Below are 22,700 nucleotides of genomic sequence, written 5' to 3' on the forward strand. Positions count from 1 at the left end.
AAATACAATTCCTTTAGCTGTGTGTATGTGTAGTCATCTTTGTATTATATAGAAAATTTGTATGTGCCAGTGGTTTGTATTGTAGAGGCCAGAGAAATTCAAATCAAAGGCTGTTATTAATATTAAGAGTTTCAGAGAGAACATCATTATTGCTACTGGAATCACTGACTTCTGTCTTCCAAGCCTTCCTTCACTACACTGCTTTGGGGCTCTGTAGGCATATTGCTCATTCTACCAATTCTTTATCACTGAAAGCATCAGTCATTTCTTTTGGATGCACAATTACTATATAACGTGATAGTGGGGATGATGATGAGGTGGCTTGTGTGACTTTTGTGGAGCCTGGCTAGTGGACGGGGCCCATTAGTTGTGTATGTCTACTTGTGGGAAGTTGTTGCTTGGTGTTTGCATCTTTTCCTTTTCGCCTAATTAGTTATTCTTGGGAGCCCTTGGCTCAAAGCCAGGGGATGTTTACATCTCCCTGGCTTTAGCATCAGAATGGTAAAACCCAGTTTTCATTAAAGAGGTACCGGTGTGTGTGTATTATGACCAATAAGGCACTGTTTTCCTCTGATGTGTGCCTTGGCATCTGCTCTGAGGAGGAACGATACCCTGTTGTATCTACTTAGAACACTGTCATCTGGTACTATCACTATTCGAATATGCAAGTAAGCGTCTAAACATGCTGATGAGAGGATTCCTGTTGGCTAGGAACCTTGTTAAGTAAGAGATGTTAAATCATGTATCGAGTCCTCAGGGGTGATGGACTAAACAGCTGCACTTATCCTTATTAATGCCTGCAGACTCCTGCTTCAGGAGCAGCAAATGGCCTTTGCTAAGAGTCACTACACTGTGGAGAGTTACTCTGAGGCAAGTTCTGCATGGGGAATATGCATATATTAGTTTGGCCTTGTAGATGTGGGTGGAGGGTAAAGAAAAACCCTAGCAAATTGCAAATGTCTTCCGGAGTCTCTTTCTCTACCAGTTATAGAAGGAGAAAACTCAATGAAACTGATGGTGTCGGCGGTCTGTCATAACTAATTGCACACGGTCCGTATCTCTTTTTAAGGCTACATTAGGTCTTGCAGTGGGAGGAAGAGTCCCTATTTGGCTAATGTACCTGCGCTGATAGAGAGTGGTGGTTCTCCTTTCTTGGACTCTTGGGTTATAAATGAGAATGTTTTCTGTGTCCCTGTTTTTTTGGTTGTGGCTGATATGTTAGGATTGGAATTGGTGAATGAGAATTTCCGAGGTGGAAGGGACTGTAGATAATAATATAGACCTTAAGTTCAGTGTAGAACACCCTGACTCCTTGGTAGCTGTGACAATAGAAGGATTTGTTTTGTTTTGTTTTTGTTTTTTCCTATCATCTTGTATTTGTTACTCTTTGTAATGTCCTTTCCCCAGAGTCTAATCCTCTAGTCACCAACCATGAGGGACATTCCCAGCTATATCATCTTATTTTTAGTTCTTTTGTTGATCAAATTCTCTTTTCTCTGTCTTTGAAAATTCTGAGCCTTCAATCTTCCTTGGTATCCAACTTACTGCACACTGACTATACAGTATGTACACGTATCCCTCTGGGTGGGTCTCTGACCTCTCCACTCTGGTAGGAGCCCACTCTCCTTTGTCCTTTGACTCTGTCTGCTTCCCACCGTTGCTTGCACATATGTCTTGTGCACCACGATCCTTTGTGCATGCTGGCCGTGAAGGCGATCTCTGATCTCAATGCATCGTGGAGTTTTGGGTGCGTCAGACAGCGTTCACTCCTTAAGAGCTATACAAGACCCCATGCCTAATGTTCTAACTGTCTTATGGCTGGCTCCCGGTATGCTTTCTGTATATATGTAGCTTTTAGGTTGTCTGATTATACACTCTTCATTGAACTCAAGATAATCGAAACACTCTGGGCTGTCAGGGATGTCTGATTTAGGGTTTGGGGAACTATGAAATAATGAGAGAGGTGCCGAACGTGCCGCAGAACAACTTGTCATTGATTTCGGAGTCCATATTTCTCTCTGGAAACATTCGCCTGAGGCGTCCAGGTGATTGGTGTGAGTGTAAGTCAGCACCTTGCTCCTTTCTATAAATTTTGATTGTGTTCACAAATTTAATAGCATAAATAGTTCCCCCCCCCCACTCAGAACTTTTGCACCTGATCTTTATGTCATGATAGATGCTTACTTACTATTCCCAAGTGATAGATTAACTGTAATCGCCTCCTTTTCCAGTTCTGTGCAGGAGGCAAATTAACGTTATTAAGTATCTTGGTAGAAATATAACAGCATTATAGTTTTTTTTTTTTTTTTTTTTTTTTTTTTTTTTTTTTGTATTAGTTAGCTTTCTGTTACTATAATGAAGTACCGGAGGCAATTAACTTCCAAAAAGAGAAGGACTGCTTTGTCTCATGGTTGTGGAGGTCTCAGTCCAGTATTGGGCGTCTGTACTGCTTTGGGGCTTTATCTACATGTCTTGCCTGGAGGGCATGGGAGAGTAAACACTTGAGGTAGGAAGGTCACCAATGACCTAAGCACCCCTCAGAGGTTCCACTACTTCCCACAAGTCTCATTGTGAGTAGGTATGACTCTTGTGTACCTCTCCCTGATAGGACACTGACTACAGACCCAAGAAATGATCCCACACAAGTGGAGCCTAGTGAAAAATGAATTTATTACTGGGGTTACTTACAGGAACATGGGCGATTTGAAGGTGGCTGCCTCACCGAAAAGCCCACTGCAGCCTGAGGGAAAGCTGGAGATGGCTGGGAATTTTGTGGGCTTTGAAGGCATTGCCACTGTTCAGAGTCGTCTAACCCCAGGGTGTTTGTTTTTGTTTTTGTTTTGGTTTTGGTTTTTTTTTTGAGACAGGGTTTCTCTGTATAGTCCTGGCTGTCCTGGAACTCATTCTGTAGACCAGGCTGGCCTTGAATTCAGAAATCCATCTGCCTCTGCCTCCTGTGTGCTGGGATTAAAGGCGTGTGCCACCGTGCCCTGCTCCCCCAGTTTTTATAATCTCTGGGGTTCCAGTTTTTTAAAAACTTCATAAATATCTTTTACTTCTTCCTTGTTTTGAACTTCCCTCTTTCCTCTAGGAGGGGGTGATTCAGTTTAGAGGAAATCACTGTACAACACTGGGGACCAAACCTTAACACTCGGTCATTTGGGGGTCATTTTGTCCAAACTACCACACTATTCATTATTTCTTCAGGTTTTCTCCATTTTGTATTTGATTGGTCAAACCTGCAAGGCTATTGAGACCCAAGTCATCATTTTCATTGAAAGTATTCAATTCTTCCTGTAAGTTATAGCTCACCTTACCCCTTCTCCGTGATTGGAGTAACACTCAGCCACATATGTGCACATGATTTCTAAGCCCACAGGGTGCTCTGAGAGGCCAGGCTTCACCTCACTGGATCTAGCCATTTGTTTTACTGTTTCCGTTTATGGTCCCCCCCCCCCCCAGGAGACAGGAATAAAAGAGACACCATATTTATGCTGCTAAGAACAGAGCTTACTAAAGTCTTGAACCAAATTTGGCTTAGATTACTGTATTTGAAGAATGAAACCCAGAGCATCCTAAGGATCCAGTTTGCTCAGCAGCTGTGAAGGAGAACATGGAAAAGCAGGATTATTTGCATCATTATTCTGAGGATGGCTGGGGGTCCTGTTGAAGCGAATGCTTCTTCCATGAACTCACTGGTGTGTTCTCCAGACTTCCCTCTGCTTTCTTTACATAACGAATACCCAGATACTTACCCGTATACATGGAAGAGCAGCATTTATTTATTTTGAGAGTTTACTGGTGATAGTGTCTCTTTTTGTATTTGATTGTGTGTGTGTGTGTGTGTGTACTTGTGTATAGGAGTATCTCTCCAGGAATATTCGTGCTGAGGCCAGAGGAAGACTCTCTTCTAGCTCTCTCCACCTTACTCCCTTGAGACAGGATCTGTCCCTGAATCTACAACTCACTGAATCTAGAGGGTTTACTTTTTGGACTAGGCTGTCAGTCAGCAAGCCCTAGTGGTCCTCTGGTCTCTACTCTTCCCCAGCCACTCCTGGCTGTTTTACATGAATGCTGGTGACACAAACTCAGTCCTTCATGATTGCCCAGTAAGCACTCTTACCCACTGAGCCATCTCCTCACCCTGGACGTGCTTTTTCACAGTCAGGGTTTCAGCAAGTGTTTATTGAGCATCTGTCATAGGCCAAGCACAGTGTTGGCTATTGGGAGTATGGTTGAGATGATGGATAGAAGCCTTGCCTAAGGGCTTAGAGTCTGTGGGGAGCACAGGCAACGGAACTATTACAGAGTCTCATGTGTAGGAAGCATAGGGGATGAAAGGCTTGCTGTTCAGCATCTGGTACAGTGATTATGTATCTAAAAACTAAAGAAGTATGCCAAAAAAATAAGATCGTGGCTTAAAAAAAAAAACAAAAAACAAAAAACAAAAACAAAACCCAAAACCTAAATATGAATAGAAATATTAAAGATTCCATTTGGGCATTCAAGTATATGCATATCTGAGACCTTGCAGTAATTTAAAGAGTACAGAGGGATAGAATATTTGGAATCAGGTCTGCCATGGAGAACCTGACGTGTTTGCTGTGCTTCATGGTCCCTGCCACTTGTAGAACTGAATTTATGACACTATTAATATAGGGAATGGGCTTAAATAATTGTTAGCATATAGTAAAGGCATACCAGGATTTATTAAAAGACTGATTTACTTTAGACATTCTGAGCCTCATGCCAGTGTTTTGATGGGGACAAATAAAGCAGAGGGAAGGAGTGATTGCTCATGTTCGCACTGCAGAGATTATTGAAAGGCCTTCTGTGCGACTGGAGTGTTATGGATTCCTTCTCTCAAGCCACCACTTGGCTGTGCTTTGTCACTCGAGGTGATCTGACAGCTTCCTATAGATAACTCTGAAATGAGCTTCCACTCCTGACTTTGCATAATAATTGTATAGTTTTAATATTGCTGAGGTCAGCATGTGGACATCTCTGCAAAAACATTAGTTAAATAATTGGTCCTTTTAAGTTGCAGTCTGTCAACAGACTGCATCCGCTGAGGCCATGAATAGAAATAGGTAATGCATCAGTGTGTTAGTCTATGCAAATCAGGGTTTCACTGGCCGACAAGGACCACAAGGAGGAGGGGGAAGTCAGAGATGTCCGCAGTGATCAAACAGTTCCAATGAGAGTGGGCTTCCTGATGGACATCCCCCTCTTCAGCCATGACCCTGGTGAAGATTGGTCAAAGATCTTTGTACAGCACTGTACCTCTCCCTCATCCGAGCCTGTCTTCTCCTATTGTAACCAGTACCTGGTTAGTTGTCATGTATATATAATCATTCATTAAAAGCCCTTGTCTATAGATAGATGTGAGGGCTCGTAGATGACATAAATGGAACGTCCGTGTGGTGTGGGCAGTTGTGCAGTGTTGTGGTTGTGAGTGGCAGGTAGAAGACCCACTGATGACTCATGGCAACCCCTTCCCTCCCAGAGCCTAGTCTCTGCTGGTAATGCTTCACCTTTAAGACTGCTTGACAGGAGTTAACCACACATGCAGCAAATCAATGTGGTCTAGAGCACAGATGCACTTGATCTATATTGTTTGTCTTCTTTTGACTGATGTGGGCAAAAGAAACCATCAGATAGCTGCTTGGTTAATACAGCTTTGTTCTGGGGGAAAAAAAAAAAAAGGAGAAGGGATGCAGTTGGGGATGTAAATGACCCAGCCCTGGAGTGACTGGAGACTTACCTGCCAGGGTTGGGGAGGGTGGTCACTGCTTAGCTGAACCATGCTATGAAAAGAATTCGCTCCCCCAGGGTAAATGACATTATGTAAACGTTCCCTAATGCTTTATTAGTATCGTTGAAAAATGCAGTCTACTAAAAATTCTAACCGATCATGTTAATGAAAGCCGTGTCATTTGTGAGTGGCACTTGCCTATAAATTTTTCCAGAGCAATGAAAATAAATTAGAAACAAGGCCTATGGTTGTTCCTTCTTCTTTCCTTCCTTTTCTTTCACCCCTCCCCAACCCCGTGAACAGTTCTGACTGATTTGTTCCGTTGCTTCTTTCTACTGCCTGTAGAACATCTGTTGGAAAATAATGCTTGCCCTGTCAGTTTTCAGACTCAGCAGCAAAACCAACGTGTGTGCACAAGGTACGTGTCAGCATTATCCTGCTGCTGCTGCCACGGGCTTCTGGGAGACAGAAGGCAGAATCAATCCGATCATGGGAAGAGTTGTTAAAAAAAAAAAAAAAAAAGGTCTGGGCACCCCTATTCAGGAACAGGAAGCTTATTCCAAAATGCTCCGAGCAGAACACCAGTCGAGATGCGATTTTGAGCGAAAGGCACAGATTCAGGGTGATTATTGCCTGTTATTCAGTGGACGATGCTTTGTTCTGAGGCTAGGTGGTACTCTTTTGCTGGAAGCTCACAACAGATCAATAGTAATTTTGTTATGGGCCAGATGTCAAAACAGAAATGTGCTCTCAAATCCCACTGACTAGCTATGACAACTGGTATGCCAAAGTCAGCTCTCGGGCATCTCACGAGGGTTTCCAAAGCTCCGCAGGCCTGTCTGTGGTCATGTGTCTTAAAGTTGTATGTCATTAGTGGGGATTCTGTTTTGTTACCCCCTTTTTAGTACATTCTTATGATTGAGAAGAGAGACACCTCGACAGACCTCCCCCTTTCTCCACCTTGGCCTTGAAGTTGGGTGAAATCTACACTGTAGCTTCTAGTTACAGATGTCATTTTGATGGTGATGCATAAATCAAGTCTGCAGTAGAAAAATAGCTCTAAAGAAAGACAAACCACATAGTAACTTATTAACAAAGTTTCATTGTAACTCAGCTTTGGCGGCTCAGTTTTGACCTGTGTGGGGTTTCAGAATGAAGTCTATCCAGACGGAAGTCAAGTTTAAGGGGCATTTGCTTACCTGTTGCCTTAGGGTCTTCTATAGCTCTTTTCCTGTGGAACCGCAGTTACCCACCCAAACAAGCAGTTCCCAGGAAGATGATGTCTTCCTGTATTGATTCGTCTGTGTAGAAAGATCTAGAATAAATTTGATGGAAACAACCAGGAATCTGGGGCAGATGCAACTTGAAACTGTACTTTGAGATGGAGAGAATTTGATCTTGGGCCCATGTTTGTCTGGGCCTAGCCTTCTTTTGGCACTTCCGCCCAAAAGCAAGAACAGAAAAAAAATGAGAGCAGCTCCAAACCTTCAGTCCTGGAAAGGACCTACTGTGCTCAGACTGGTACAGTGTTACGTCATTGCCCTGTCAACAGTTGGGTGGGCCTGTTGCTTCTCCCCATTACCCCTCATGTGAAGTAGAAACACTGTCTACTTGGGAAGAACCATTCCTGCAAAGGGTGCCTGTTCTCATAGGACCTGCTACTCTGCCAGGTTCTGTCTTAGTCTTTGCAGTTCTCCACTTGGTTTGAGGCAGGAGGCTGAGATGTTATTGGACCCTGTGGTTTTTGAAGTTACTCAGCTGACTCGCGTAGACATCCCACTCACAGGAAGAATTGCTTGGATGCCGCTCTTCTCATGACTACAGCAGTGCTGTTCAGAGCATCCATCTAAGATAATAGGAGCAGAGCAAAGGGGACAGGGCTCAAAATGACGGGGACCCTAGTGAAGCCACTCTTCCATTTAGCCATGACTACTGAAAGGCCAGTAGATAGATACTGTAGCACAATAGGCGCCGTGTAAGAAGCAGGAGGTAGAGCCATGGTTAGTAAGCCAGATCTAGGTCGCTTAGAAGCTTTGTTGTGCAGACAAGCATTGCTTCTAGACCACAGCAGTGAGCTGCAAGTGAAGATGAATTTGCAAGCACTGTCCTCAGTTCTTTAATTGAGTCTCCTGATAACTAAGCACATAAATTGCCGCATCATCAGTCAGAGAAGCTAAGCCCTCCGAGGATTAAGTCTAAGACTTGGGCTCATGGGATGGAACTAACCAATTATATGCCTCGCCATCATTACTACCTCAGTTGTATTGCAGTTCATAGAGTGAACGAGCGTGACAAAAGAACCAAGAAGAAGATGCTAGGTGGGTCCCCCTCGCCAAACAAAAGCAAGAACCCTAAATCCAGCAGGGGATGTATAGGAATGACAGAATTGCTGTTTGAGAACAGACCAGCAAAGACAATCAAGAAGGCAAGGAGTGTGTCCCGGGTTTTAGGAATGCATTTGGGACACCTGCCCCTCTAACAATGTTTATCTAAATTCAACATGATCATGTGAGGAGACCACACACGCACACACACACACACATACGCACGCGGGCACACACACAGTAGGAATGAGTTAGCGAGTAATATGGGGAAATGGGTAGGCAGTGAAGGACTGCTCACTGGGCTGGTTACAGAGCCTGGTGCTTCTCATGGGATTGGCAGCTCTCTGGATATTGATTGCTTTGTAGCTAAGGGAAGGGTGAGGTGAAGTGATAGCACTACATTGGGGACTAAGGAGCAGGATGCCTCTGTTAGAGGTTCAGTTGAACCTTGCAGTCAACTTCTGTCTGATCAAGACAGATGCTTTTCAAGCTAAAATGCAGTAATGAAGACTGAAAGTTCAGAGAAAGTCTGGTCTTTAAAACTAGGGCAAATCATAGGCCTGGAGCACCCCGTGTGAAGGTCCTTCCTTCTAAGCTTGTGAACTCCCATTTGATGGCGAAGTGTCCTGTCCTAGAAAGCCAGAGGAGATGCTTCTTGACTCATTGCCAGTCCTTTACTTAAACTTAAAAGATCTTTGCATTAAAATTGCGTATTTGAAGTGCTGGCAAGCTAATAAATTCAGGGGGCTATCTTAAGCATTGTCGGTCTACTATGTAATCCTGTTAAAATAATTGAGTATTTTCTGAGTGGAGAATTCCCTCTCCTCCTGTCCACGGCTCACAAGAGAACAACATAAAAGGGATCCTAGGATGTCCTCTGAACATCATTGAAGCCACTGACGTGCTGGCACAAGGTAATTCTCTTCAGTAAAGGATTTCCTTGGCTCTATCTCTTTAAAAGGCAAAACCGGACATAATGGGTGGTTTATCCTAATAATGGGAAGTGGGGATTATATGTGGAGGGGTACCTCATCGGGCCTGTGAAACGCATGGTCTGTTAATTTGTGCTCATTTCAGTGTGTGACTGAGGCTCCCGTGTAACTTGAAACGTTTGCGTTTTCTTCCTTCTGTTCATTTTGTGGGCTCCTTTTCACCCAGTGGCTTGGGTTACCTTGAATTAAACTGGTTTATAGCATGCCGTTTTCGGGAAAAATCTGCAAAAGAAATGGTCGCATAACTCAGAAAGGTTTGCCCTTGGAGTGATTTAGTCATGCTGGATGATAACTGGGGAGCCTTATTGACTCTGAGCTCCCTTTGGAACCACATTCAGAAAGCTGTGCACTTCCGTGGTACCTGCGAGGCACTCACTTGAACAGAGCCACGGAGCAGAGGGCTGCAGTTATTGGCATTTTTCCTAATGCATTTTGTATGTGTCTATACCACAGGGAGACATGTGTGGTTAGTGTTGAAATATTATCTACATGCCTTTGCCAGAGAAGAAGAAAAGCCACTGTTCAGCAGTCAACAGAAGGATGTCTTGTAGTGTATGGGGTCTGTATGTCTGTCCCCCCTAAAACACCCACATAGGTTTATGGCTACACCACCTGGATAGCTCTATTTGACTAACCTTGAGTTCCACAAGGTGGGAGTTGGCAATGGTGTTCTGGAGTGTCATTTAAATGCCAGCTTTCTTTCTGTTCACCTGGTTTTGACTGGGAAGAGAGGCTTTGATCCACTGAGTACGTGCTCTGTGTGAATCCAAGCTCAGAAATCAAAGTCCCAGAAATGTGCAGACTTAATTTGCTTTTCCTTCTAAACAGGTAGGCTCCTGTCTAAATAAAAATTTGTGTGGACAGATTCTCATTTTTGTCATGTATGTAAGCGGGATGTGTTGCATTTGTCTAAAGGGAGTGGGTTTAAGTTGCTGGAGGTGAATACCCGCTGGCTATCAGAGCCACCTATTCATCTCAACAAATCCCTTCTCATCTAACAACATTGCGGGGAGTTGAGGTAATTGATTCTCCTGAGCAACACAAATAGTGGAATTCTTAATCATGCTAAGATCCAGGAAGAGAAACTGCTTTTATGCTTTAAGAAATTTGGTTTATTAGTCTGGTGTGCTCATTAAACAATTATTGATGGGCAGTTCAACCTGTGCCAGGCTCTGGGCTAGATGCTGAGATGCCAGGAGGGAAAGAGGCAGAAGCTATGACCTTCTCATCCACTGAAGAAGACAGAACCCAAATGGGTAATAATTATGCATGCATTCATTAATTCAAGACATTTTGTAAGCACGTACCAGGGTAGGGGGCCTTTTGATAGGAAGGAGGGGTAGAGATAAGCAGAGACAGACTTAGCCCCCATGCTTTCCACAGCCAAGGAATAGTCACTAAATATCCTTCATAGTATTTAGGACTAACTGAAAAGTGATCTATTTGTCATGGAGGAGAAACCATGTAAGGCAATCACACACCAGGAGAACTGGACCTGCCTGAGAAGTCCAGGGTGGGGATCTTTCAGGAAGTCAGGAAGAGACTGTCTCATGACCTGATAAGGTAGCCAGGTTAGGCTGGGCTGGAAGATCTTTCTAGAGGGAGCCATGTGACTTAAAAAAAAAAAAAATTCTGGGTCATACATAGGCTGCAGTCAGTGACTTGAGAGAGAGAAGGGTCAAGAAACACTGGCTTCTTTAGGGGCATTTTGAGGGTAGGAGAAAGTGCATCAAGGAACGGAAGTATATTTAGGAAGTGTATTAAATTTCATTGTGTAGGGATTGACTGAGATTTCTGTAAGTAAGGCAGGTCCCAGTGAGACATGGTGGAATATCCTAGAGCAGTGGTTCTCAACCTTCCTAGTGTTGTGACCCTGTAATACAGTTCCTCATCTTGTGGTGATCCCCAAGTTAGGACCTCATAAGTTTATTTTTATTGCTACTTCATAATTGTAAGTTTGCTATTCTTATGACTCATAATGTAAATATCTGATATGGAGGCTATCTGATGTTCAACCTGTTGGGGTCACAATCCCCAGGTTGAGAACCACTGTTCAGTACTGTTTAATGCTGACATTAAGTATGATGAAATAATGCTCATCTTGAAGAAGCATCTTCTTCAAGACTAAATTCGTCTATTGTTATTATAGCTGTCAACTTATTTTCTAATTATCTGAGACACCCCCTCTTTTTTTTTCTTTTTTGCTGTCTGAGAAATTGTAGTTCTTATCCATCCGGCTCCCTTTAATATAATGAAGACAGTAGACGTTCTCAGTTATGACTCCATAAAGGAATGCCATAGAACAGGCTCAAGCAGAGGACAGCGTCAGCATGAAGCGCTCCCAGCTGTGTGCATCTTCCATGTGTGTGCGCACACACAGGGAGCACCTGAAGACAGCATCAGAAATGGAGCTTGCTGCCTCCTGTCCTCCCTGCCCATTTGAATTCAGAAAATTTAAGTGATTACTTTTCATATCAAAAGTGAGCGGAAATACTAAGGAGCATTTCATTTATAAACTCAATTCAGTGTAATTTATTTTATATGGAGGAGAGCCTTAAATTAGCTGTCAGCTGGCCTCCACAGGTGGATGGGAACTCCTGAGTGAAATGACCAAATGTCCAGTTCTAAGGCATTCATTTTCATCTCCGCTTCCTGTTGAAAACTGGGAGACGTGAAATGGCGAGATAATAGCTCTAAACTTCCAAGTAATTGCTTTTGTTAGCTCCATTCATGTTTACTCCTATTAATTACTGGAATTTGATAACCCCTTTGTTTTCTACTTAGCATGACTCTGAATGCAGAGGACAGAGCTATAAATCAGGTGGGTGGTTTTCACTAAAGGCAGGCCTCCTTTGCTTTGATGTTGACAGCTTAAGGCTAATTCTCCAAGCTTGATAGGTTTATAATTCAAGAAGATGTGATTTAATGTTGGCGGAATTTATTTTCAAAAGTCTTTAAAGGAGAAAGGCGTTCTAAGTAGAAAATGAAGTTTTGAGCTAAATCTTAAGCAGACAAAGACTGTCAGGGTTGCTAGACACCTGGCATTGGAGGGCCCTGTAGGACGCTTGTCTTCAACCTTTAGCTGGAAGAAAACACTAGACAAAAAAGGGACAAAGCAGACAGAAAGTGAGGGAGCTGTGGCACCCAAGGGATGGATGGTCCTAGGATAAAGGACGGCTGCTTATTGGTTTTTTTTTTTCCCCCTTCTGTTTCTGACTTTGTCATTGCCTGCAAACAGTAAGAGCATTGCATTTGTGGTATACCTTAGACGTTTTTGATATTTAACCTGGGCTATACTATTGTTGGGTTTGGGGAAAAAAAAAAACCTGGAATCTATCCCTATCCCTAATCTGGGTGGTTCATAAGTTTCTACAAACGCCTGAGTCCTCGTCTCATTTACATTGCTAATGTTAAGGAGAGACTGAGTTTTCATACAGTGAGCATGCCCACAGCTGCACTAGACACTTGGAAAGATGGGAAGAGCAAGCCTTGTTTAGGCCCTTCCTCATAGCTCAGAGGCACACTATTTAAGCCCTGCCTCATAGCTGTAGACACACTACATTGCTTAAGCCCTGCCTCATAGCTTGCAGACACACTGTCCTCCGACCTGAAATCACTTGATCTTCATACGTTTTGTTTTGGTCTCTTCATGACACTTGGTTGTGTTCAGCAGACAAATTTCTTGCTTGATGTCTGAGAAAAAATTGTTCTAAAATATAATACACTTTTCTGCCTTTCAAAGACATAGCATTTTGAATTGAGTCTTACTTAAATAAATGACTTTGGGGTCTTTTAGAATACTAAATCGTTTTCTTTAGAAACTGAAGTGGGGTTGGTTGTTTGCTTCACTCTGCACTCAAAGAACGCTGTGCGTTTCTCAAGTTCTCCACAGCATTTTAAAAATAGTTATTCCTCCTTTGCTTTCAGCTTTTTATTCTGCTTGAAATTCTGGTCTGATTCTTGGGCAGGGTGGGAATAAAGGTAGCTAGGATTATCAGTCTTTAAGAGTATGCACAATGGCACATGATCACAGCCACTGTCCTCTCCACAGCTTTACCAGAGACTTTGGACTGTGGCATATGGGTGACTTAGACACTGTCGAGAGCTGGGCTTACTGGATACTTGGTGATGTAGACAAGGAGGTTTAGAAACGGTCTGGTCTGAGGCGTGTTCCTGTGAGATCCTTTGTGGTAGGAACCTTTGGTGCAAGTCAGTGCAGCATTTTGCACGTTTGTCCCTTGCAGGTTTCATGTGTACATGCATGCACACACAAGGCACTAGCTCCTCCCACAGCTATACGCCAGTAATTGAAGTCTTTCAAATAATCTGTCTCTAATCTGTCAGTTGTATATTAAGAATTATAACAACGTGAGGAATTGTGATGGTAAGAATAGAGAGCTCACAGACAATTGCAAGGCTTCTAGACTAGATACTAGATTACATGAACACACAACATATTGATTTGGTGAAGAAAGGCTATATATAGTACAGAGTCGGGCTATGACAGATGGGGTTCACTAGCAACACATCTATGACTTCTAGGCGTCATTCCAAACTCTGAGACAAATTCACCAGATGCACGGCCTCTTGCCATTTTTAATGAATTAACTTTTATACAAATGAGAAGCATTTATACATATTTCTCCTATGGCCAAATACCCTGAAGGCTTTATAAGAACTTTTACTTTATTATTATTATTATTAACTTAATGGATGTAGTACCATATAGTAGTAGGTAGTTACATTGGTAATAACAGTTTTTTTTTCCTAGTGGAACTCAGAGATGTCTAGATATTTAATCATTATATAAGATCACACACACACATCCAATAAATATCTGTAGTTTTGTCATAGGATTATGTTCAAGATGAACCCTTTCAGAGGCGGTAGAAAAAGCTCATCTCTTAGCTCCTGGGGAGAATTTTAGAAATTCAGATCTATGTCCTTTAATTTTTGATATTATTTCCTTGGATTGAAACTCAGCTCATTATAAATACACTTCATTCTTAATTTCTAATTAGGAAAATACTACATGAATATAATTTTTTTCCTAAAAAAAATGCTTTGGATTGGGGGTGGAGCCCAGTGATACAGTGCTTGCCAACCATGTATGAGGTTCAGTGTTCAGTGCTACAAACAAAGAACAAGCATACATGCATACATACATGCATGCATGCATACATACATACCTTTCAGAAAATCCTGGAGTCCCCATTGATGACTCTTGGTCCGTCCCAACTGACATCTTTTCCTTCCATTTCCTTCCCCTTCTCTGCCTGCTCATTCTGCTGTCTGTCTGCTGTCACCTATGCATTTCTTCATCATGTAGTCACTGTTCTCTCCCGAGGTGGGTAGAAACACAGCGTCAGTGGAAGCCTTGAGGTTCCTACATGGATGTTCTATCCGTGGTGGCGTGCTGCCCTCATCACCCCGTGAGGTACTGCTTTTGACATGCAGTGTCCCAGAAGCTCTGCCGTGTTGCCCTCCGACCTCCCTTTAAAGGCTGGACTCTATCCTATAGCACACACTCCTGTCTGTTTAGCCCTTCCCTATTTGTTCCACATAACGGATTTTTGTACTTTCTCTATTTTGCTTTTTTTCCCCCCCTAAACAGTGCTTGGATTTCTTGCCCATGCATCCACACCTGCATGTGTGAGGATTCCTTTAGGATGTATGACAAGAAATGGCATTACTGGGCCATAGAGTATGCATGCTTCAAGTTTAATGGATAGAATCTGTGTCCAGTGCCGATCATTTTCAACTTTCTTTTAGGAACTTTTTCCCCCTAACTAATTTATTTATTCACTTTACACCCACATCTGAGCCCCCTCCTCCCAGTGTCCCATTCATATGGTCCCTCCCCATACTCCTTTCTCTTCACCTCTCTGAGAATGGGAGGTCCCCACTGAGTACCCTGGCCCCTCAAGTCACTGCAGGACTAGGTAACCCTCTCCTGCGGAGGCCAGACAGGACAGCCCAGTTAGGGGAACAGATTCACAGGCAGGCAACAGAGTCAGGATAAACCCCTGCCCCAGTTGTTGGGAGACCCACATGAAGACCAAACTGTGAATCTGCTAAGTATGTGCAAGGGGACCCAGGTCCAGCCCAGGGGACCCATTGCTACTTTTGCTTGGTGGTTCAGTCTCTGGGAGCCCCATGGGTTCAGGTTAGTTAACTCTGTTGGTCTTGTTGTGGGTTCCTCAATCCATCTCCCCCACCCCCACCCCCAACTCCTATACAAGAGGAGTTCTATCTAATGTTTAGCTGTGGTCTCTATCTGTTTTGGTCAGCTGCTGGGTGGAGCCTCTCAGAGGACAGTTAGGCTGCCAGACTTCTGTCTGCAAGCTTAACAGAGTATCATTAATAGTGTTAGGATTGGTTCTTGCTCTTGGGGTGGGTCTCAAGTTGGACCAGACATTGGTTAGTCATTCCCTCAGTCTTTGTCCCTGCAGTTCTTGTAGGCAGGACACATTTTGGGTCGAAAGGTTTGAAAGTGTGTTGGTGTCCTTAGCCCTCCACTTGGAGTCCTGCCTGGCTACAAGAGGTAGCCACTTCAGGCTCCATATTACCCCACTGCTACTCATAGACTCCCTGAATCCTCCCCTATCCCAGGTCTCTGGCACATCTAGAGATGCACCCTCCCCCCTGACTTCCCCTCCTTCTCCTGGCCGGCTCTCCCTACACTGACTCCCTCCCCATCATTGGAACCTTTTTTATGTGAACAAAGTTGAGCCAAATGGCCTCAGATGGAACAGAAGTAAAGATGCTCTCCTTACATCCTCCTGTGTTCCTGTAGTAATCCTGTCTGCCACGGAGTTGTTTTTTTTTTTTTTAATATAAACATTTTTATTACATGTTTATTTATTTTCTCCCTCTCTCATACTCCATTCTCTCTTGTCCCCTATGTACTGCATGCATCCTGCCTATGGAGTCCACCCATCTTGCTGTCCCATGGAGGTTTAGAGCAACGACACATTGTTTATGATGCTCTGGCTTTTACCCCATCCATCCTGTCTCATCTCTGTCTGTCCCTGTGAACAGTAGACATGTAGTCCTGATATTTCAACTAAAATTGTCCAGATTTTGAGAAGAAAAGTAAGTTAAATTTATCCAGGCTGTGGAAGAACTGAGAGAGGGCACAGGAATGAGGTAGAGAAAGGAGAACGTATCCTGGTTGAAACCCAACTGGTGTAGCAGAGACCACTTGCTTCTGTCTCAGCTAACTATGGCTAGAGCAAGTATACCTAAGAAAAGACCTGGAAGCATAGCCTTGAACCTGCTTCTGCTGGGGGTACAGTCCGGGCCCCACCCACTTCAAGCCAGCCATAGAATTGACTGTTTGCTATACTCTTGGTGCATTGAAACTTGTGCAGAGGGACAGACAGGTGAGCCAGAGGGCCAGAATCTGATCCCACATTGGAGTTAGTTTCTTCAGTTTTATATCATTGGTGAGAGAGACTATTTTATTTAGCTACATAGCAAGTCAGGCAATAGAACACTTTTCTAGCATCCACTAATCATGTAGGATGGAATATTTTGAAAACTTCACAGAAAATTCATGTTTGGGAGCTGCTCAGTGCTGCTTGCTAAGATTGATTTTCGTTTGAAAATGTCAGTGTCTGTTGCTGTTCCCGCAGGTGGCCCCCCTGCCTCCTTGTTGCCAGAGTCCCTCAGTAGCTCAGGTTGGGGCTGCATCTGTCCCTGTGGAGCTTTCCTTTCTGCCCGCAGAAAGCTGGTTTGTTTGGCTGACAGATGGGGTTCCCGCTTTGGCCAGGATGTGCCTCGTTAAAGGGTTTCTGTTCAAAGCCTGCAGGGGAAGCCCAGCTCCATATAGACCCCTGCTTACCAAGTTCCCTTCATGGTCCCATAGAGCAGTGAGGAAGGTTTTAATTGACATTGTCTACTGTTAAGAGGGTATAGTATGGGCATCTTCGGAGCGATTTACTTTGTCTTTCTTTGAAATGTCAAGCTAGTAAGTCATTGTCTAATGCAGTGGGCCCACTTTTGGGCAGGAGAGACATCTACTGTTGTAGTTTATCTTTTCCAATCTGGGCACATTAAAATCTTCTTAAAAGCAACAATCCCACAAACCTATGTCACAGTCTAAACCAAAGCTTAAACTGCTTGAGTGATAGGTATGGTTAAAATAACAGTATTTAATGCCCAAAGCACATCAAATTTGGGTGAAGAGGCTGCATTCTGCATAATGCCTGGAGATGTCTCCTATGGTGTGGTTACCTAGCAACAAGTGGGAACTGTATGAAAATGAGGCGCTTATCTGTTTTTGAAGTGGGTGCAATGAAACTTATTACGCCAGCCTGCTTTGCTTGGCATGTTATTAAAATCACAGCTAATGTGGAAAGAACTGGAGCCTGTTCCCATTCGATACAGAGGCACTGTTAAATACAGCTACTGTAAAATGTCAATGCTTTGATCAGGGAGATGAAACCCACAGCCTCCTTAAGCACTCAGCATTGAGATGTTAGAAACTGATTTGTATTATGGAAGATTTATTAATAATGAAGGAGCTGACAGGATCTGTAGTGGTGACTTTAGAAGCTGCTTGTTATTCAGATTTAAAAAAATAAATTGCAGGGAGCCATTTATAGTTTTGTCCATAAGGGTAGCTTAGTAGAGTTCCGGATCTCATGGTCAGATTGTATTTAACTGTCTGCTGATCGTATCGATGGATTGTAACCACAGCCTTCTTAAGTTTGTTGAATTTGCTGAACTCTGATGTATGGGCTGGATCCGTAGAAATTCTATTTTTATTTCGCCGCCTAGAAACAAGCTTCTAATCTTTTATTCTAGAAACTGCCACACACTTTGAGGGACACAGAAAGCTGTTCCTCGCCCTTAGCATTGCTCTCGTTTGTGCTTTAGAAAAGTGAGTTCTAGCCTAGGCCTGCCCTGCCTTTTCTTTGTCTGAAGTTCACGCAGCTTCTCATTGAAGTCTTATTTCACACTTTTTAAAAACAGAAAGTCACACCTAGAACTCTACCAAAATATCCTCTCTGGTGGCTGGATATTCTACCGTGAGCTAGCACCAGCTCTCCCACAGAGGAAGAAAAGTTCCTGTGCTTTCTCTGCTCATCAAACACCTGTGATGACACGCAGAAATCTGGCACACAGGACCCAACTCCGTTAGTCGTATCCTGACTTTACTTTGGGGGTTTGGAATGTGTTTCTGTGTAGCAGATGGAGCTATTAGTTAGCCGAGCTATCTTGAAGAATTGCTTTCTCAGGTAATCAGCTCTGCTCATTTAGGATGTCGTCTCCCTACCTCGGTATGTCAGCTCAAGAAGCAGGAATGATTAATCGTTGCAAGTGGACAGGGAGCTGGAATAACTCTGTAAGGGGAACCAGTCCTGGTATCTCCCCCCCCCCCCCCCCCGCCCTACAGTGGGGACTTCAGAGGGCTAGGAGGCAGCAAACAAGATAGAAATGATGACCAGGGAGCTTCCTGAAGCTTACCTGTCACTGTATAGAGTTGCTGTGGCAACCTGACGATTTGCAATTCAGAGGCAGAGTAGAGCAGGACAAAACCCTTAAGTCATGGCTGTCATTACAGTGGAAGGGGTGCCACCAACACCTGGCAGTCTCTATTACTTAAAGTTGTCTCTTTTCACGCTCGGAGGAATAAAATGCATAAAATATTAATATGCACAGTAAACCTTTCGGTAAAATATGTATGTGTTCTGCATTTCAGATGAGTGAAAACTTTAAGAGTTCTACTGTACTCAGGTCAACATTAGTTAATAATGTGCAAAATGAAATTTTGGTCATAGTGTCGAGAGAGTGAGAACTGGAAACCCAGAATAAACATACCAAGATGTCTCCTCAAGTTAAAAATCCAAAGGATGAATTGCTATGTGTTTTTGTTGTCCCTTATGGAAATGCTGCTCATAGTTCGTTAGTGTGTTTCTTTTGTGATTCACAAGGAGAGTTCTGAGGCTACTCAGATCTATACGAAGGTGGGGTTTTGTTGTTGTTGTTTGTTTGTTTGTTTGTTTTTTTCCCTTGCTAAGTAATGAATAGTTTAAGTTTGTCCAGGTGCAAGTCTTATCCATGGAGATGACTGTTAAAATTATGGTGAAGGATTCTCTTTCTAGGGGGAAGTCAACAAAACCACTGTCATTTGTGTGAGCTCTGTAATTTCACTATTTAATGGAAATCCGGGATCTCACATCAAACTCATGTCACAACCACCATCCTTTGGTCTTCTTCGGAACACTAGAGGCTAATGCTTACATATGTCAGGCCACATGAGTTTTAGCTTCTTGTTGCTGCTGAAGGTTAGGGTTATCTTTCCTATTTGCTGTATTAAAATGCACATTTTTTTTTTTTTAAATAAGCAAGCCTAGCTTTTAGCATTTTCAAGACTTGGTGTGATTAGTAATCAGTTTTCTTCTCTTTTCTTTTCTGCTTTCTTTTCTTTTTTTCCTTTCTCCTTTACACAGTGTTTTGCAAGTGTGTTTTCAAAGCACTTCCAACCAACTTGGGAGTTTTCCTTTGAAGATCTGTTTCTGAGTGTCAGGAATAAACACAGTGGCTAAAAACATGGCAGTCCTTTTCCTGACAAGTCTGGAATTAAATCTAGAGGGCTGCTGTTACAAAGATTAAATATTTAATATTAAGAATTGGCTTCTAATTTTTGTCTCATCATTCCAGAGGTCAGAGCGAGCTGACGATTCACTTGTAAAATGTTGCCCTTGTACAAGGACCTATTCCGTTGAAACCAGGATCCCGAAATCTGGGTTATGGCTAAGAGGATGAAAAAACAAATAGATGTGCTGCTCTGCCTCGGCTGCCTGACAGCATAGCTGCTGTGGGCTTGCACAGCTCCGGGCTGCTGCAACTGGCCTCCTCCCCACCATGGTGGTATAATTGGAGTCAGCCTTCTTGAAGAGGGAGCCTTTTATTTTTGTGGCTTTCTGGGGAGTTGTAATGCCTACCTGCTTTTCCTTTTAATCAGATGTCTGAGAGCTGCAGCTTCAGGTCAAATGAGCATATTCACACCTGTTTCCCCCCCCCCCCCCAGGGTTTTCAGAAACCAGTGAATTAGGTTTAAACGGAAACCTATCCTGAATAGTCCCATTTCGGTAAATGGCCTGCCCGAGTATAGCTCTCTCCAGCACTAGCTGGGCTTAGAGAAGGTACTGACACCTGTAATTTGTAACACAGTTAAAATTGTTTATCTGACCTGCACACACCTGTAGTCAAGGGGAAAACAGCTTGTTTTAAGTTTAGCTGTGGAATTTTGCTTGTATGCCCAGATGTCCCTTACTTCATTTGGTAGAAACTAATAGCAGTAGCAAGATCTCAAAGTTAATTGGCAGTTGCTAGTGGAGAGTCCTGTGAATGGGCTGGAGGAACACCCTCAGGGCACGAGGCTGCATGCAGATGTGTGACAGAGTACTAATTCTGAGTTCACATAATCACCGTACAGAAATATTTAAGATGGGGCTCGATCAGGTCTCATCTGTTGAGACATGATCCTTTTGTGTCTGGCAGGCCTCATGCAACAAATTTTCTTTCTTTCAAGTGATCCCCGAAGCTGTCAAGTTCATTTGAGCAAAGCAAACTTGAGGGAGACATGTACAGTGTCTGGGATGGCAAGCTGCTGATGACATATTTTTAGAATTAGAATTTTTTTTTCTCTTCCCCCACCCTTGGAGAAACTGAACTTTTATTCAAGCTCCCTGCTGTTAACATTGGAAAGAAAAGTTTCCCGTGCCAATGTTTGCCCAAACGGAGGAAAATGTTTGCATTTCGTATGCAGTGTTCATAGACTTGATGAGTGGAACAGTTTGGCACCGCTGGTGAGCACGCCTGCTTGGGGTTCTGCAGGGCAGGCAGAGATGGTGTTGTGGAGTTCTGCTGCAACTCTCTAAAGTGTGCCTGCACAGCTCTGTCCACTTGAGTCAGGCTTGTACTCAGAACTGACTTGCAAGGACTTTAAAGGTCAGTTCTTAAGGCAGAGGTTAAACATTGGTGACCAAAAAGACATTGGTTTCCTCATTTCCTCAGGGTAAGAGGAGTTCAAACCCTGGTCAATCTCATTTTTCTTGGCAAGGTTGTGTGTAGAAAGGACCTTGAGTGTTTCTCTGATTTTGGCTGCAGTTGTACCAACTTTGCCAAGATGCATTGTGGTCTTTTATTCCTCCACTCTGGAAGTTTGTGCCAGCAAATCAGTCCGTGACATGTTGTAGACTATCATATATATATATATATATATATATATATATATATATATATATAAAGCCTAGGGCTTGTCTCCCAGCATAACTATGGCTCATGCTCCTAGTCCCAGCCCTTGTAAAGTGGAAGCAGGGTGATCCCAAGTTCCAGGTCATCTGTAGTGACATACTGAATTGAGGGCTAGCCTGGAATACATGAAACCTTGTCTCAAAATAAAAAGAAAAACAGATGTGCACAACTAAGGTGTATGTGTGTGTGTGTGTGTGTGTGTGGTGGTAGTGGTGATGTAGCCAGATGTGGTTGTACACACCTAGAATCCTAACACTTGGGAACGGAAGCAAGAACTTCATGAGTGAAAGACCACCATCAGCTACACAGGGAGCATCTGTCTCAAAAACAAGCAAACTAGCCCCACTCAATTGCACTTTCACTGGACAGAATCAAAATATTTCTATATGCAAGATAGAGGTCAAGGGATAAAACATGTCCTGTCCAGGTACATGTACCACCGAGAGATATTATGACAGCAGTGGAGAATTCTCTGATAAGTGTATAACAAATGACCTAGACAAGAATCTGAGTGACAATAATTTGTTCCAAGAACCTGTGCAAGGTGATTTAGGAAGATACACTTTTCTTTGGCCTCTCTCCTGCAGCATCATTGAATCAGGTAGATGATTCTGCTTTCCTTTGGCCTCTCTCCTGCAGCATCCTTGAATCAGGTAAATGATTCTGCTTTGGCTTTGTTCATCCCCGGTAAGCCAAGAAGAACATGGCACGGGTCATTAAGATTTACAACTCAAATGTAAATAATTCAGGACCCACAAACAATAATTAAAAACCAACTGTGGCACTGCGTGGCATCGGGTCCTCTGGGTCCCTTTGAGCAGGAACCTCTTCCATTTTGGCTGGAGACCTGTCCATCTGGGTACAGATGGTTGTAAGAGCTTTTTAATGCCCTTTTCTAATGCCGGTGAACGTGTCTTTGGATACCATCAGAATCAATGTATGAGGGGGATACAAACGGAGGGGTAGTGGCAGCTGAGGGAGTAAATGTCCTGAATTTGTTAGACATCTGTAGAAACATGCAATTTGTTGGGCAGGAAATTGTAAACAAAACAGACTGCATCAACTGTCAACACACCTGTGACACCCTGGGATGCCAGCTCCGGGAGTGTAATGGCAACTTTCAGAGTCCGTACCTGGAACAGCCTGTTGAACACGGCACAAGTGCCAGTGCCCTTGGATGCTTCCTTTGCACATGGGGCCAGAGCTTGGCTGGCAGCATTAAGCAGTCGGGCACGAGGAAGTTCAGCCATCAGGTGGAAGCCAGGTCTAAGTTTTCTGCTGTGGCTTGACTCTGTCATGATCTCCTGTGTGGCCCTGTCTTTGTGACAATAGTGTGTTGCTGAGGCTCTTAAGGAGTCA

At 43.4% G+C, this 22,700-nt stretch overlaps 1 protein-coding gene across 6 annotated transcripts in view; it reads left to right on the forward strand.

Moving 5' to 3' along the window:
- Cadm1 (cell adhesion molecule 1) overlaps nt 1–22,700 on the forward strand; it is a 325,322-nt gene that overhangs the window by 62,366 nt on the left and 240,256 nt on the right. The gene's annotated exons all lie outside the window — the stretch shown is intronic.

This window comes from Mus pahari, chromosome 10, assembly GCF_900095145.1.
Source record: "Mus pahari chromosome 10, PAHARI_EIJ_v1.1, whole genome shotgun sequence".
NCBI lineage: Eukaryota > Metazoa > Chordata > Mammalia > Rodentia > Muridae > Mus > Mus pahari.